General features: G+C 36.9%; 1 protein-coding gene across 2 annotated transcripts in view; it reads left to right on the forward strand.

The window, feature by feature from the left end:
* Positions 1–8,316, forward strand: part of LOC106867637 (carboxylesterase 5A-like) — an 80,480-nt gene that overhangs the window by 62,044 nt on the left and 10,120 nt on the right. The gene's annotated exons all lie outside the window — the stretch shown is intronic.

The raw sequence follows: 8,316 nt of genomic DNA on the forward strand, positions 1-8,316 counted from the left end.
ATATATATATTTATATATATACATATATATACACACATATATATATATATATTTATTTCTGTGTGCGGGCGTGAGAACACGCGATTGTGTATGCGTGTATTTATATGCAGCAATGAGGAATATATATACTTCAAGAAAAATTGTTCTTGATTTATTGAATTATTTTCCCTTCGAGGGAACTGGAAGCAAATTATTTGCGAAAACTCCGAACAGCTCCAAACGAGATGGCGAGATAATATTAAGATTTAAGAATTGTCATAAAAACTGACATAGAAATAAATTATTTCTCTTTGCTGATTTTTGTTTAAATGAACCAAATTTCTGCATTTTCCTGTCAAAATATGCAGCTTTGTACTGATGACGCCTATTAAATTAGAAATACACGTTCCCAATAGAGCTCTTATTTGCTGACAATCAGATTGTCATCTCATCACACGAAATCTTGATCCTTGCTTTATTTGCCCTTCTAATTTTCAATTGATTGCATCGATGTGATAATGCATTTTTCTCCTTTACTCTCCAAGGAATATAAATTCTATAAAACTCAAAATTTCTTGAATTGTATCTCATCCGCTTTATTTGTTTTCATCGATAAAATTTAAACCATTCACCATTCAGAGTTATTTCCTTTCGCTATTTTCATTAAATGTGTGTTTGGGGGGGGGGCGGAGTTGTGTGTATGTGTGTGTGTGTGTGTGTGTGTGTAGGGGTGGATTGTTAGTTGAGTGCATGCGCACTGACCCCACTGTGTGTTATCTTGGGCGAATGTCATTTTCTATAACTTTCAGTCGATCCATTCTTTGTGAGTGAACTGTGGAGAATCCCGTCTAGTGAATACATACACGTATATATAGAGAGACACACAGACAGACATACCCCCAGCGGATGTTAACAAAGCTGAAAATCAGTGAAAAATAGAATACCTACGCTGAAATACTGAGAAATCTGCAGTTACTCTATCCAGATTGCAAGTTCAGGTTTATACCTGTAATTATTGGGGCCCTGGGATATGGAACACACTGCCTAAATACCAATCTTGAGAAATTAGGCTCCTCGAAGCCAAAAATGAGAAAACTAACTCGAAGACTACAGATGCAATCCATCACTGGAACTGTAAAAATCTGTAAAACTGTACAGAAGTTTATCATTTAAATATATATGAGCATGTCTAGATATGTAACTCTATGCATGAGAATACATACATAAAGCAAAACATACAAATCTGCACGTATACATACATACATAAATACATACATACATACATACATACATACATACAAACGTACATACATACATACATACATACATACATACATACGTACATATATACATACAAATTACCCTGTTGATGATGTTGAAATTTCAATGACGTAGTCTCGGATCTAGGTTAGAAACCAGCTCTTTCCCTCTTAGCAAAAACATCTTGAAATAAAACTGAATAATGACATACATACATACATACATATGCATTGCACACATACATACATATACATTGCACACACATATACATACATACATACATACATACATACATACATATACTTTCGGCATCAGCCCAGTTTAAGGCAACTTACGTAACACTCATTATACGTCAACCTATTATTATTCTGGTGAATTCAAATTCCGTAATTTGATAATCTGTGTATCTAAGTGATTAATGCAAATTATTTCTTAAATTATTATCGCCAATAATTAATCACGAAATATTTCAATAAAGAACTCTACAGATTCGAAATACGAAATGCTTATTCCTAAAGGCACACACAGTTGCTTTAGTATAAATTTCAATTATGCATTTACTAATTATATGCTTGTAGGTTTTTTAATTGCTCGGGCACTAAATTTTAATTCATATTTTGTATTCTTCGTAATGAATTATTTTACGCAATATCATTTTATATTTATATTAGTTCCCCCTGAAAGAAAGTTTTTTTTCCTTGTTCCAGGAGCCGGTGTGGTCGTGGTCGAGTGATTAAGACATTTTCTCTTGGAATAATGTAGTTCTCGGTTCAATTTAACAACACGTCATCGTATTAATAGTTATGTATCTTTTATTCTAATACGAGCTGATCGATGTTTCGATAGATACGAGATGTCAATAAAATGATACTCATTTGCTCTTGCACTTATTTTATCTTTGGTAACAAGCAATATCTAAAAAGATTTGTCGGCCTGCTCCATGACCCCTGCGAACAAAATAGAAAAGGCGTTGCCCTAGAGGAGGATAGCGTTGAAGATGCGCTGGAACAACCTCTTTGACACGCGTGGCTCACACGTGCTGATAGCCATCTCCGCTTAATTAGCAGTGAGCAAGGATGTGGTTTGAGGGCCTGAAGCTTAGAGATCCCTACTGCCACATACTCGACTACAAATTGGCCAATACTTTGACAGTTTGCCCTTCCCGGCTTGATGGGACTGGGCTGGTAGCTGGACACACCAAGTTGCCGCTGAAGATGTCATAGCATGTGGTGCTCCAGATGAGGAGCCTACCACCATGGAAGGCGAAACTTGTCATACCGTCGGGCCTTTTACCGTTCCCTCGGGTTAGCTCCGCTGGCTCCTGCTGTCACATCTTGTTTTAATCTTAATTTCCATTTTACTTGTAGTTCTTTTCCTTTGCAGCACTCTTAGTGTGCATTATTCTCGTGTCATTGAGATATGCACGATATAGACTATGAAGTTTTCAATTTATATTCAGTTTTGATTCGCCTTAATGCTTATATTTGCTTTCCGATGCGGTCAATCGTTTTCATTTAAACGATTCTAGTTATTTTGAACATCATTTGTCCTGCTAAATCAGCTTCAAAATTTTATTCAATAAGTTGGCATTTATGAATATTTATAAAGCAATTCTTTTTGAGTTTCGCAACTCAATATTGCTACTTAGTTGATTTTCATGAGGTTACGTGTACTTGAACGGAATGTGGTTCAAGTATAAAGAATAGCATTTTTTTAAATACTCACGACTGTCTGATGATAGATTTCGTAAAGCTTTGAATTACAGGTTGTGGGCTTTGTCGGTGTATTTTTACGTCTGTTGGTGCCTGCAATGTTAGATGCAATGTTGTCTAAGCAGGAGAAGCTCAGCTTGACATTATGGGATTGAAGGGTTTGTAATACTTATGTCCTCTGCGGAAATATTTCTTTATTAATGACAGGAAGCACCTCGCTACGTTGGTAGAAGCTTCTAGGTTAATTGGGGGTTATACAAGATTATTTTCGTTTTCCTAATTCTCTTGGGGTGAGAGGAGGGGGTTTGGAGTTCGTCCACATACGTAAGCTTCTCATAAAATCCGCTCCTACTTAAAGTATTCTTGTAGTGGAAGGTGGCCCTATTAAAGATCTCCATATTGGCTGACAGTTTCGACATCTGTTTGCTAATGCCTGAAACCAAGTTTCTAATTACAGTAGGGGAGGAGGTTAGTATTTTCCCGTATTCAGGTCTAAAGTTACGTCCAAGAAATCGACCGTAGTCCGGTTGGTAGTGAGCGTTATGAATAGGCCGAATTCTGAATAGTTTTTATCAAGTTGTTCCTGAACCTATCCGTGGCGTGGCCATTCATATGGCTTGAGATTTCAGCCCCGTCAAAGCTCCCCATAGAGACATCAAACAATGCATCACCTTCTTTCTTCACACAGAAGGAATCGTCATGCTTCAGAATTGACTTTCTGGCATTCATGGTGATTTGATAACAAAATCTTTAATGCTGGTAAACTGTTGAGCAAAAGCTAGGGTCTTCAGGAGGAGGGGCTTAGATACGGAACGGCAGAAGTCTACAATGTCGAACTGGGTGAATTTTCAGGCTGACTTATTCCTGATACCGCGGAAGCAGACTATTAACGCTCCGCTGAATTTCCATTGAATCAACCCTGTAGCCCTTCTGCTGTCGGAGTTGACAGTACCGAGAATACGATTGCTAATGATATCTATCTCGCTTTTAGAGGGGTTGATCAGCTTGCATTTGGGGTTCGAATGGAAATTAGGCTAATGATCCTTAATTGTAATATGAGGGGGTTCGTGTGGTCAGGCGGTCCACTCGATCCTCTACCTCAAGGGGGGTCGCCAGCTCCTTTGCTTCTGTGTGTATGTCATCGTATGTGGATTTAGGGGTTTTCTTGTATGTTTCGGTAGTGGCGCTTGTGAGGAGTCGTGAATGTGTGGAAATGTTAGTTTCATAAATATTGTTTGCTTTGTCTGCGAGGATGACCATTATTAAATGATCACTATTGGGAGATTGTTTAATAGTGGTCATGCATTCATTTAAGTATTTAAGGAAGGGATTAGAATAATGCTGAAACCTAACCTTCTTTACAATGTTTCATAAGTCAGTCTCGAAGTTCTCAAGGTCTTTCATACGCGGAGAACACTTTCGGGATTTAAAGCCAAACTTATCCGCAGATGTAGTAGTGGAAGGGTTCTCGTAGAAGAAAGCTTTCCAGTGCATTCGTTTGTTGACACTTTCGGTAAATTTTCTTTGGAGTTATTTGGATATTCTTCAGCGAGTACGGTAGTGGTTGTCTCTCTTCAGACGTCCGTGAATGGCGCTCAACAGAGTTTGGAACAATTATATGGTCGAGAAAGGTCATGCGGTATTGATTTCGGGGAATTTAGCGGCAGCCTGTCTACGCACATACTCTCACCCCTTGTACATCAACCCTTATGCTTGACCACATGAGTATGGGTGCGCACGAGCACCTTATGCTGATGAAATGAAATATTATTGAAATAATACATTTCTAAATCTCTTGGAGAGATTTATGCAGTAGCAGCACGATAAAGTGAGAATATGTTGTCAGCTTAATGTGACAGTCCCATGAAAGGGAAGAATGCTACTGTTATTTAGCCCTAGGAAACACCGTTTGATAATCTGTGTATCTAAGTGGTTATTATGATTATATCTCCATTTATAATTATCATTCAGAGAATGCATAATTTTTTATTTCAATATATATTAATAGAAAGGCAACGAGCTGGCAGTCGGGCGAAATGCTTAGCGGTATTTCGTCTGTCTTTACGTTCTGAGTTCAAATTCCGCTGAGGTCGACTTTGCCTTTCATCCTTTCGGGGTCGAAAAATTAAGTACCAGTTGCGTAATGGAGTCGATCCAATCGACTGGCCCCCTCCCCCACCAAAATTTCTGGCTTTCGTGCCTGAAGTAGAAAAGAATGCACATTAATACAAATATATACAAAAGAGATAATCTTCATTTCTTTAGGCACATCTTATTTATGAAGCATTTTTCTTCTTAGATTATGAAGCTTTCTTTTTTTTCTAAATTTCAATTAAGTAATATCTAATTAGATCCCTGTAACTTTCTACATCGCACAAATATTAAATCTAAGTTATGTTTTCTAAACTTGTTAATCAATTTTGTGATCCAATATCGTTTTAATTCATATTCACTCCTCTAAACACACACTTTAACCATAGATCCAGCATATCTATGATGCACTGGATAAAGATTTTTGTATGCAATGCCGAGGTGCTGAGTTCTATCTCATGATATGGCATTCTAATTATGTTCCTGCTTCTACTGTAATCAAGAGTCATCTGAAGCTCTGCGAGAGTAATTTTGTTGGCGGAAACTGTGCGGAAGCCCTCCGTATATCCATAGAGTTGTGTATGTGTATGTATTATGCAGAGAGATAAATGGATAGGCAGACAGACAAACAGTCATTCGCAATGTCCTTTTGCACAATGTGTGTGTGTGTGTGTGTGTGTGTGTGTGTGTGTGTGTGTGTGTGTAGAAAAGAGAATGAAACGGCGATCAAAAGATACCTAGGTTTTTTTGATACAGATCGATAAAATATACACGACACACATATAAGTACTAGGGACGAAATCGAAATGATCTTTCGAAATCCTTGAACGAGGTGCTCCAGTATGACCAAATTCCAGTGAATAAAATCAAAATAAATAAAACAAATCAATTATTTCTTACAAACCGTAATTGTATTTATTTTGGTGAAATTTAAGTTAATAATACAATCTGAACGTATTTATTTCCTCTAAAGCACATACTGTAATGTTTATATAATATTTCCATAATATTGTTGATAAACTAATGACTGATTATTTTTTGTAAACTATTTATTTTTCGACTCACATTTGTCGATATTTCTCATCATTAATTCTAGCATTATTTTCTTATTGTTCCTAAATTTATTTATCAATATTTAAATTTTACCTTTAACTAGATTCCTCTGCGTCAATCTTATCTTTAATATATGCCGTCTATTTTCCTAGTGTTTAATCAATAGATTAATATTTATATTTTACCTAAATCTTTCGGTTGTTTTTTATTTAATTTCTATTCGGTTATAGACATTTATTTGTGAAATTTTCAGTCTACTTTTTCTTATTATATTTATCACTGATTGATAATTTTATTTACAAATATTTTTACATCGTTTTCAACTCCATCGACTTCGAGATTTTCTGCTGTAATTTATAAAATTTAGTATTTATATTCCTTTCTTCAAACTTTCGTTTTCTATAAAACTGCCATCTTCCATATTTAAATAAGACTTAATCTTAATCTTTATATAACCATTTCTATAGAATCGTTTATAACTTTTGTCTCTTACTGGTTTCAGTTTTCAGACTGCGGTCATGCTGGACCTCGAAGACTCTGGTACGTCTGTCAGATCTCTTCTGCCGCACCACTAGATTAAGGAGACGTAAACACACCAACACAGGTTATCAAGCTGTGGTTGGGGAACATACGCTGCCACAAACATACACGGGCACACACACGCACACATACTATGTGCTTCATTCAGTTTCCTTCAATCAAATTCACTCGCGAGGCTTTGGTAGGACTGGGGCTTTATTGTAGAAGACACTTGCCCAAGGTGCCACGCAGTGGGATTGAACCAGAACCAGTGTGGTTGGGAAGTAAACTTCTTACCACACAGCCATACCTTTTGCCTATATATATAAATGGGACCAATATACATATTAATTTTAAGGGCGGCAAGCTGACAGAATCGTGAGCACGCCAGTTCAAATTTCACCGAGGTCGACTTTTCCTTTCATCCTTTCGGGGTCAATTAAATAAGTACCAGTTACGCACTGGGGTTGATGTAATCAACTTAATCCCTTTATCTGTCCTTGTTTGTCCCTTCTATGTTTAGCACCCCCACCGGGGGCAATAAAGAAACAAATAAAGATATTTTCTCAGAAAATATAAGGCTTCAGATTTAAAGTAAGAGTACAATCAACTAAATTCCTCCAGTATACAACTGGTATTCAACATATTTGTACTGGAAGGCTGAAATACTACGTCGATATTCAGAGGGATTTGAACGCAGAATCTATAAAATCAGAGCTAAATACTGAAAGACATTGCTGTACCTCCAATATTGTATTCAGAAATTACTAAGTAAGAAGATTTTATGGTGATGGGTAACACTGAAACTTTGTACTGGTTTTGTTTTTATCAGGGTACACACAGTCGAAAGCATTTGAGTCAGTTCTCTCGTGAGAAGATAAGGTGCCGTTACTTCCATTATTTCTTACTACCATCCGACGACATTTGACAATAATCTCGATACATACTCTATAAGATCGAACAATATGGACAGTTAGTAGGTCTTGCTTGTATAGGTAGTCAGGGAGCGTATGGTCTGTCCATATGAGTTAGTGGGGCACAATGTTCGCAGGGGAAATAACATACAACCTATAACATAGATCATATTACACGTATCATACCACAGTAAAGATTTACCAGTTTTCTTTTGCATACGTTGGTATATTTCTTCGTCGCTTCAAACTCAAATGACAAGGACAAAACCACATATAATCAGGACCGCATACAGTCAGTACTAATGTTCAATTTCCACGGCATGGGGTTATTCAATGGTGCAGGTGCCAAGGTTGTCATGCAAAATGTTTTCACTTGGGTGAGGGCAGAGATAAGATTATCTAACTGTTGAGTTTTCTGTAGTTAATATGTAATCTATATATACTGTTTCTATCGTATTGTGCAAATGTGTACTTGTTTGTGTGCAAATATCTTACCAATCTCTCCAAAAATCAATTATTAATCTTCTGCTTGGTCAACGATATGGACAACGATTCCACGGAACATAGTTGGAATTTCCTCGAAAAGGTGTTGTATGGACTCGGATGTGTTATTATTGACCAAGTCGAGTTCTATTTAAACTTCTCGTCTTTCAGCTTCCAAACAAAATTAGCCAGTGATGTTGAGTGTCTTTTGCTGACATCTTTGAAGCTTCAAAAAAGTCAACAAAGGCCACTCAATACACACACACACACACACACACACACACACACACACACACACACACACA

The sequence above is a fragment of the Octopus bimaculoides genome, chromosome 3 (assembly GCF_001194135.2).
Source record: "Octopus bimaculoides isolate UCB-OBI-ISO-001 chromosome 3, ASM119413v2, whole genome shotgun sequence".
Classification (NCBI taxonomy): Eukaryota; Metazoa; Mollusca; class Cephalopoda; order Octopoda; family Octopodidae; genus Octopus; species Octopus bimaculoides.